The sequence below is a fragment of the Balaenoptera ricei genome, chromosome 11, assembly GCF_028023285.1.
Source record: "Balaenoptera ricei isolate mBalRic1 chromosome 11, mBalRic1.hap2, whole genome shotgun sequence".
Lineage (NCBI taxonomy): Eukaryota > Metazoa > Chordata > Mammalia > Artiodactyla > Balaenopteridae > Balaenoptera > Balaenoptera ricei.
In genome coordinates, this window is record NC_082649.1 from 15,636,387 (window position 1) to 15,646,476 (window position 10,090).

At 37.8% G+C, this 10,090-nt stretch overlaps 1 non-coding gene across 1 annotated transcript; it reads right to left on the bottom strand.

Moving 5' to 3' along the window:
- Window positions 1-233: 233 nt before the first annotated feature.
- TRNAA-UGC (transfer RNA alanine (anticodon UGC)) lies at window positions 234-305 on the bottom strand. The gene has a single exon. It is a non-coding gene; the product is annotated as a tRNA-Ala (tRNA).
- Window positions 306-10,090: the final 9,785 nt, after the last annotated feature.

Here is a 10,090-nt window from a genome sequence, read left to right on the forward strand (position 1 = left end):
GGCCATATTAATGGAATCATCCATTATGTGGTTTTTGTGACTGGTTTCTTTAACTTAGCAAAATGTTTTCAAGGTTCGTCCATGTTGTATCCTGTATTAGTACTTCATTCCTTTTTAATGCTGAATAATATTCTTTTTTATGGATAGACCACATTTATTCATCTGTTCATCAATTGATGTACATTTGGTTTGCTTTAGTTTTTGGCCGTGCCATGCAGCTTGTGGGATCTTTGTTCCCCGACCAGGGATTGAACCTGGGCCACAGCAGTGCAAGCACTGGATCCTAACCACTAGACCACCAGGGAACTCCTGGCTTGCTTCTACTTTTGAGCTATGGTAAATAATTCTTCTGTGAACACTCATGTAGAAGATTTTGTGTGCATATACGTTTGCCTTTCTCAGGGTTTTATATCTAGGGGCGGAATTGCTGGGTTCTATGGGAACTCTAAGTTAAACAGTGTGAGGAACTGGTAAACATTTTCCAAAGTCTCTGTATCATTTTACATTCCCAGTAGCAATGTACGAGGGTTCCTATTTCTCCTCATCCTCATCAACACTTGTTGTTGTCTGTCTTTTTCATTATACCCATCCTAGTGGGTGGGTAGTATCTCACTGTAGTTTTGTGTCTCACTTCCCTAATGACGATTGATGCTGAGCATCTTTTCATGTATATCTTCATTGGGAAAAATGTCTATTCAAACTCTTTGCCCTTTTTTTAGTTGGGTGATGTATATTTTTATCATTGATTTGTAAATGTTTTTTATATATATTATGGACACAAGTCCTTTATCAGATATACAATCTGTGAATATGTTTCCCATTCTGTGAGTTGATTTTTCATTTTCTTGATTATGACCTTTGAATCACAAGGTTTTGATTTTGATGAAGTACTGTTTGTCTGTTATGTCTTTTGCCACTTGTACTTTCAAAGTTGTATCTAAGAAATTAATGCCTAATCCAAATTCATGAAGATTAACTCCTACGTTTTCTATGGGTTTTATACTTTTAACACTTACAATGATGTCTGTTATCCATTTTGAGTTAATTTTTGCATATGGTGTGAAGAGGGATCCACCTTCACTCATTTGTATGGATATACAGTTGTTTCAGCACCATTTGTTGGAAAGGCAGAGCCTCTTTTAAAGAGCCTACCTGATTAAGGCTGACCTAACCAGCACAACTTCCCTTCAACTCAATGCCAACTCATTAGGAACTTTAATTACATCTGCAAATCAATTTACCTTTTCCACATATGGTGAGATCTTTCATAGTCACAGATCCCACCCATAATCAAGAGGAAGGTGTAGTATAGGGCATGTACTCTAAGGGGTGAGAATTTTGGAGGACATCTAAGAATTCCACCTGCCACAGGAAACTACCATTGTCTTAAGGCTTGGACTTGGAAACTGACAGAGCATCATTTCCATTATATTCTATTGGTCAAGCAGTCACAGAGCCCACCCAAATGCAAAGGAGAAATCATATACTCCACCTCTTAATGAGAGGAGAGTCTAAAAACTTGTGCCTATCTTTAATTTACTACCACCTGCTGCCATAATAAGCAGAATTAGACAAGGTTATTTATTAAAATATTTTACTTTTAGTTTTCCTTCTTCCATCTCAAGATTCTAAAGAACTCTGAAAAGCAAGAAGATAGCATCTGATAAAGAAAAATTTGGAACAGAATACAATAACTACCTAAGTTCACCTACCTAGGAGGAAATAAAAACCCAGTTCTAATGGGAATTGAGCATGATTCTCTATCAGTGTGTACTTAGTCTGTGCCCAGATGAATCACCTTGGCTGTCCCATGTAGTACATGTCCTTCTTTGTGAGAAGCAAGTGGCCCATGACTGACCTTGGAAAGATGATTCAAATCAGTTTTCTCAGAATTAAGAATTCCAAAAAGACTTGATTAGAGCTGAAAGAGGTCTCATTCTGATTCTTGAGGAAACATTTATTAATCCACATTTATTTCTGTGGCTCCAAGATCTGAGCTAGCGCTACCAACAACTCTGTTCCCGCCAACGTTAATTTTTTCCCTCTCTCAGGTTATCTCTAATGATGTAATCTTTGCCAATTTTTTTTAAAGTATCCAGGAAAAATGAGACCTATAACAATATGTGAATTTCACAGGTATAAGCAGCCTTAATGGCCAAGGTATTGGACAAAGTTTGTCCTCGTGTAAGAGGATAATCAAAGTTTTCCTTTGCTTCAAGTAAAATCTCTGTATTACTCCATTTCTGCAGCATGTGAATAGGCCTATCTTGGATATATAAGAAATATACTATGGAAATATATGAAAAGCAACTTCCTCTCTCTCTCTCTCTCTCTCTCTCTCTCTCTCTCTGTGATCCAAAAGAAGAACTAAAGTGGAAATCTGGACATTTGAGGCAGGTTGGTAGAATGAGGAATAATTAGGATATTAAAGTAGTTGTAGATTTTGCTTTTTTGTTTGGCAAGAACATACCATTGTATTTTTAACCTAGGCGGGAATGACTGTAAACTACTGGTCACAGGTAAAAAGAAGTAAACCTAAGACTCAGAAAAGACCTAGCTGAATTCCAGAGCAGTTTTGGAGATTTATCCTGAATAGTAACCTGAGAAAGTTACTCCACATTTCTGAGCTTACATCCTTGTTTTTTAAAAATAATCATATCAATCCTACCTACCTCACAGAGTTATATTATAAGAATCCAGCAAAATATGCCTGTATATCATTAAGATGCTTTCTAGCAGCTTTGAGAAACCCAAACTTAAACTGGCTTGAAGAGTCAGATAACTTCTTCTCATGTGACTTCCAGAGGTAAGGCTAACTTCTGGGTTGACTGCTTCAGTAACCCCCTGACAGGAACACGTGTTCTTTTCAATGATCTTTTATGTTGTCAACAGATTTGGCTTAATCCATGGGCTTATTCTCCTACTCATTGTTATAAGAAAATCCTTACCTCTTTTGTTTATATCCAGAGAGAAAATAAAAGTCTTTCACTCTAAGCTGATACCCATTTGTGGACCAATAACAATGATCAGCAAACAGTGCTATGATTGACTTATACCTGACTTCCTGAAAGGTTCTGGCTTTGATCCATTAGGACCCATTCCTAAAGCTAAAAAAGGAGATTCTCATGAGTTGCAAGGGCTTTGTGTGGGACTTGAAGACACATGAACAGAACTGGGGTCTTTTTGAAGAGGAAACACAGGGAGGGAATGGAGGATGAGTAGACAATCAATAGTGTTCAATATAAACTGAGAAATCACTTTTTAAAAGCATGCTTTTACAAATATACAAGTTAGTTATCAAATCACAAGAGTAGAGAACAAAAGAGGAAAGGAAGAAAAAAAGACATACAAAAACAAATCCAAAACAATTAACAAAATGGCAATAAGAACATTCATATTGATAATTACGTTAAACATAAATGGATTAAATGCTCCAACCAAAAGACATAGACTGGCTGAATGGATACAAAAATAAGACCTGTACATATGCTGTCTACAAGAGACCCACTTCAGATCTAGGGATAAATACAGACTGAAAGTGAGGGGATGGAAAAAGGTATTCCATGCAAATGGAAATCAAAAGAAAGCTGGAGTAGCAATACTCATATCACACAAAACAGACTTTAAAATGAAGACTGTTAGAAGAGATGAAGAAGGACACTACATAATGATCAAGCGATCAGTACAAATATACAAGAAAATGTTTCAAAATTCTATTTTCTTCAAAAACATCTCATCTTCCCCTAGTACTACATTGAAGTTCTCCTGAACACCTTGATGATGGTTGCACAACAATCTGAATGTAGACAATACAACTAAACTGTACACTTAAAAATGGTTAGGATGATAAATTTTGTTATGTATATTTTACCACAGTTTTTTAAAAAACATGTACAGAAATGCTTACAGTTTGATATTTTAATCCTCAATTTTCTAAAATGTATTACATATGTAACAAGAAAAACACTAATTTAATACAAATATCTAGCTCATGTGTTATCTGGTATCTCTTAAGATCTTCAGAAGGGTGCTTGAATTCCTATTGCACATCTGGTGGAATTCGAAAGTTCTTGCTAAGATTTCTACCAATTCTTAGGAGTGGAGTTTGTTTCTAGTTTTCACCTCCATATTGTGTTGAATTATTCCATGTTAAGAATTTCACTCTCAAGAAAGCTATGTCCCTCGACATTGTATCTACCTAGACTCTGCTCAATTTCACAAAAGCAAAATAAAGCATTAAAATGCTTCATAGACATGTGTATTTAGAGAGTTAACTGAAGTTGTGAAGAGATGGAAAGTGGGGCTTGTTTATATTCACCACTCAAACAACTTCAAGTTGAATATTAGGCACCCAGCTCTTCATTAAGTCATTTCAGTCTCTCCATCCTGGTTGCTTCACACCTGTAACAACCCAACCTCACACCACATCCAGCTCATACTAGATCTCCTCGATTTTTCCACACAGTCTCTCCCACATTGTCTCTCCCTCAAGGTTCCAAATTATTCTTTATCCTATAATCAATTTAGACCTCTCCTAGCCCCTACCCCTAAGTCTAGCTATAAAATCCTCATGGCATCAGCAGAACTAAAGGACCCTTCATACACATCTTCCCCTTTTTAGCAGGCAGCTGTGATCATGATAGGCATTTCCCCCTCCTTTCCAAACAAAAGGATCTGTCCTTTCTACACCATCCCATCTTTTTTTTCACCTAATTCACCATGGTTGGATTCATCTCCTTGAAAACAGTGGGGCATTCTTCTCTGTGGCTCCCTACAGAGAAGAACATTCATCTGACACTAGTCAGCTTAAGGTCTGCTTGTAGAACTTTGGAAACCCCCAATTTTGAGGGCAACTTGTGGAATCCATTTACTAGGTCCTGCTCATATGTGCTGGGACTAATTGTTGGCATAAACCCACTGCAATGGAGTCTACTGGGAATTGCAAGATAGTCTCCTTCCTCTTGCATCCCAGAAAGGAATTCTGTGGTGCTTGCTCAAGCCTTGAAAATGGAGAGGAAATAAGAGAAGAAAGATCTCACATTTAGCTAAACAGATTATTGTATAAAGCAAGATTCATTCATCTCAGGTGTGTAGGTTCTGTGAGGGCTTAGTAGTTAGTATTTATTGTGTATTTTAAAAAAAATAACTCCACATGTAGGAAATAATGCTTTAAAAATGAAGGCACAAAACATTTTGAGTTTCTATACAATACTGGGCTGGCTTGGCTTTTACTAACCATTTATTCTGAAGAAACTTCAAAAATGTTTTAAGTGATATTTTTTAAGTTGGTGTAAATGGATGATTGCTGATCTCTTAATACAATATTTTAAGTTCCTTAGCCATCTAGCAACAATAACAGCAACAAAAAACACCCACTGTGTTACTCTGATAATGTAAGGGAATTACCTGTAAAAGAGTTTGAATCAATCATTTATTATTTTCTGAAAGCTTTTCTGTTTATTCCTCTGTCCATAAATTGAGTGATTAATCTGTTTCCTTTTGCTCACTGGCATAACAATCCAAAGCTATACACATAATGTTGTAGTGTACGCAAGACAGGGCAAGAGGAATGTAAAGGTAAATGGTAGAAATCACCAGAATGGTGAATGGAAGAGATTCTAAGATTCATCAGCATAAGAAATCAGAAAAAGAACACACCATCCAAAAATAGCCAAATGGCTCATTCTGAATGAGATGTTGATATGAAGCTGTTAAGCTTTCAAACCAGAAAAGAGACAAGAATTTAAGAACGGAGGAGAAATTATCTAAGTGTATGTAACTTTTGTGTTTTGGCAGCCAGAAGACTAGCAATATTTTTCCTAATGTTGTCAGCAGTTAGCAGTATAAAGTCTCTCTACCTGGGATTTCCCAGGTGGTCTAGTTGTTAAGAATCCACCTGCCAGGGCTTCCCTGGTGGTGCAGTGGTTGAGAGTCTGCCTGACAATGCAGGGGACACGGGTTCGAGCCCTGGTCTGGGAGGATCCCACGTGCCGCGGAGCAACTGGGCCCGTGAGCCACAATTGCTGAGCCTGCGCGTCTGGAGCCTGTGCTCCGAAACAAGAGAGGCCGCGATAATGAGGGGCCCGTGCACCGCGATGAAGAGTGGCCCCCGCTTGCCGCAACTAGAGAAAGCCCTTGCACAGAAACGAAGACCCAACACAGCCATAAATAAATAAATAAATAATTTAAAAAAAAAAAAGAATCCACCTGCCAATGCAGGGGACACAGGTTCAATCCCTGGTTCAGGAAGATCCCACATGCAGCAGGGCAACTAAGCCCATGCACCACAACTACTGAGCCCTTGTGCCACAACTACTGAAACCTGCACGCTCTAGACCCCATGCTCCGCAACAAGAGAAGCCACCGCAGTGAGAAACCTGTGCACCGCAACAAAGAGTAACCCCTGCTTGCTGCAACTAGAAAAAGCCCGTGTGCAGCAATGAAGACCCAGTGCAGCCAAAAAAAAAAAAAAAGACTCTCTACTTGCATTCCGCAAAATGGACTCTACTTTATGGAAGTGCTCAAAACAATATGATCAGCTCTGAAAATGATTGAGCTAGGTGCCAGGAAACTAGATTCTAAGATGAAGGCTGTCATGAACTTATCAGGAGACTTCAGGTCAGAGTCACTTACTCACATCCATCCATTCTTTCTTGTGTTCATTCAACAAGTATTTCTTGAAACGTTTATTAGTATGTGCTAACAAATATGGTAAGTTCTAGATTGTAAGAATTAATTAGAAATGGCCAGTAGCCTCAAATATTTCCCAGTCTAGAAGGAAAGACAAATAACGGAAGTGTTTGTTGAACGTCTTTCGTTTCAGGGTAGCACTACCTACCAATATTGCTAAAGCAAGGAGGGAATCTTGCCCCACATTCCTCACTGTCAAAGGAAATATCACTGGAACTATTCAACTCAAGCATTTCAGTCACGATGCAAATACACCATTGAAGATGAAGTTTGGGGTAAGATACCAAAGCTTACCCAGCCTGCTGGAGTAGAAGGAGAGTCTCCAGATTCATTCTCAGGCTGCCATGTCTGGTAGGTATCACAGCTACAACATGAAACCATGAACTTTTCAAGAGCCTACAAAACAGTTTGCACCCTGAAAAAGACAAAAAGCAAAAGACTATGTGGTGTACAATTTTTTTAAATTATAAAATCAAAAATCATAATTAAGTTCTAAAGCCAGAAAGTTATTTCAACTTATCAGTTGCAACATAATATATAAATAATGTTTGAAGTGAGCTGTGTATTTTAACATATTTGAAATAATGTGGGCTGGGGAAGTCCTGGGGTAAGAGTACCCAGGACTCACAAAGGTCTTTCGGATAGTCCCTGTAGAACTGGGCATGGATTCAAATCCTGGCTCATCACAGGCTGGTTGGGGACTTGAAAAACTGTCTTCAATGTCTTAAGCTTTAGTTTAGTATTCTATAACAGGGATAATGATATCAAACTTAAAGTATAATAATGAGTAACAAATGATTTACTACGTAGAAATTGCCTAGCATAATGCTGACACATATTGGTTTTTCAATAAACATCGTTTCTGTTTTCTTCTATTTCGGGTAGGCGCTGCTGTTTATACAGTTCTGAACATGTATTTGTGGGTAAGGATGTTTGGAATCAGTCACCAAATAATACTTTAACACACAATTGATCCGTTCATACTAATGTTTGCTTCACTCTGTATATCTGGTGGTTGCTATCCTCTCAAACATCGGGCCCTGAGGAGCTTGTTAGGAAAATAATGATCTATCTAGAGATGTCTTGACTTCCCAAGGTGGTGCTAATGTGGTAATAAAAAAAAGAGCTTTTGCCCAGCTGGGTGCTGTTTACTCAAGGGATACTCTGTCGTCTCTTCAGAGAATTTCTCAACGAGCTTCTCCCATTCTTTCCTTTTCTTTCTTTTGCTGAAACTCAGTGGGAAAATAACAGAATTTGCTTTTGAAAAGGTCATCCATCTTCACGAGCGATACGCTTGATCGTATGATTTCTTCTGAAAATGATGAAGCCCTGAGTCATTTTCAGGGTTCACTTTTATTTTTATATTTGGTAGCTACAGTCCTGAAAAAATCCCGTCTCTGGAGAGATACGTGATGAAGAATTGAGTGAAATTTTCATAATTCAGCCTGCATTTTTCTTTCTTCCCCGAAGTTCCATAATTGGAGAATAAGATATTGAAGATTCACGCAATTTCATAATCTGTTTATTAAAATGACTGGTGATATGTGTGTGATCATGGAGGTCACAGGGCAGCCAGTGAGTACAGGTGTACATTGGGGGAAGGGAGGACAGGTAACTAAGCTCCAAATTGAAGGCCTTTATTTGAATAACACGTTTATTTGAACAACAAGGTGAGCTTGTTGGAGTTGTGTCCCTAAGTTCCCATGAGTGGAAAAACTCATACACCTCTCTCCACACACCCAACTACATTGGAATATAGCATGAGGAAGAAAAACCCTTGTTTGGTTAAGTCACCAAGATTTCAGAGTTTGTTATCCTGGTATAACTTAGCCCATCCTCGTTGATACTGTAATCCTGAGGCACTTGTGGCTTTTTGTTTTTGTGCCTTTTCTGCAATAAGAAGAAAACCAGAATTGGCAATCTACCTGCTTCACAAGTTGTCATGAGGAATTAGTCCTGGGATAATTATTTTGTAAATTCCTTATACGTAGATTGGAAAATGCACTGCAGGACTATATATGTGAACATTAGAGTTTCTGTAGATAGAATCATTCAGAAAAATGTTAGCTATTTTTAATGTAAGGGTAGACATGGTCTGTTATCTCAGTATTGGGCTAGCTCTTACTAATCAGAATAATAAACTACAACAAGCTCACCTGATTTCTCTTTTTAGCATCATATGAATGTCCTTTTACTTGCCAATGAAATAAATGTTTGTTGTCTTAAAACCCCCTCCCTGCATACAAGAAAAAAAAAAAAAAGCTTTTAGTTTCAGAATTCCTTCTGGAAACTTATAAATATATTCCAGATTTCTCAGATAATAATTATGGTTCATCTCAAAATAGGCAAAAATAAATAAATAAATAAAATTAATTTCAGATCTACACAATGACTATCTTAGTGTCCTAAACCAATATCTGACATCTAAACAAAAACCCTTTATGCAGAAATATAGCCCACTAAATACATTTTAGTTTTAGTCATAAATAATAAAATGATTGTTGGCTTAAAACCCCTCTTTGGAACTTGACGTTATTTCTCCAATGATTTATATGCATCTTTGCAATTTTCACACTGAATATCTAGTTCTTTTATGTAGTTCCTTTAAATATATAACGCATATATCCAAATTATAACCTGGCTGTATCCTAAAAGTTTGTCTAGGTAGGCAGCTTGACACCCAGAATATATTTTTGTCATAGAAACAATGCTGTAAATTTTTGAGAGCTTCCCAGGGTAATATACAAATGCCTATTTGCCTTGTGGATGGAGTTCACAGCACTTGCAAAACTAGAAGGCTGTTTGGGACCCTGAGACTTGAGATGCAGGAGTGATGAAAACCCCAATAAAGGGTTTTAAATTAAAGAGAAAGAAGAGAAATCTAAATGGTGTGAAGAAAATGGACACGAGCTGGAGACAGAAAGGTGAAGAAAACACATGGAATGGTGAGGAAGGGAAAGAGAATAAGACAGCAAGAAAGAGAGTCTGGATGCTGTTTCCAATTTCACTTTCACTTTAACCGTCTAGAGGTTAGTGAAGAAGGAAATAAAGGTCAGGATGAGAAGCTGGAGGTGAAGGAGAGCTTTCTCTTTTCCCCTCCCATCCTCCCCTCCCAGAATCAGCTCCTTCAACTCCCCTCCACCGCCCGCCCGCCCCCAATTCTCTCAATCTGGCCACAATATGGTGAGACAAAAAACTGTACACAAATTAAAAAAGACTTCAAAAACAAAGGCTGCCCAGTGAATTTTTTATGTAGATAATTATAATATTGGCCGCTGTCTTTCAGAACAATTCCATGCTGTGGTTACACAGCTATAATGAAGAGATCACACTGTGAAGTGAAAAGTCTCCTTATCCTCTGGGATTAGATTCAGATTTGCCTTCTTCCAGAAGGGTTTCC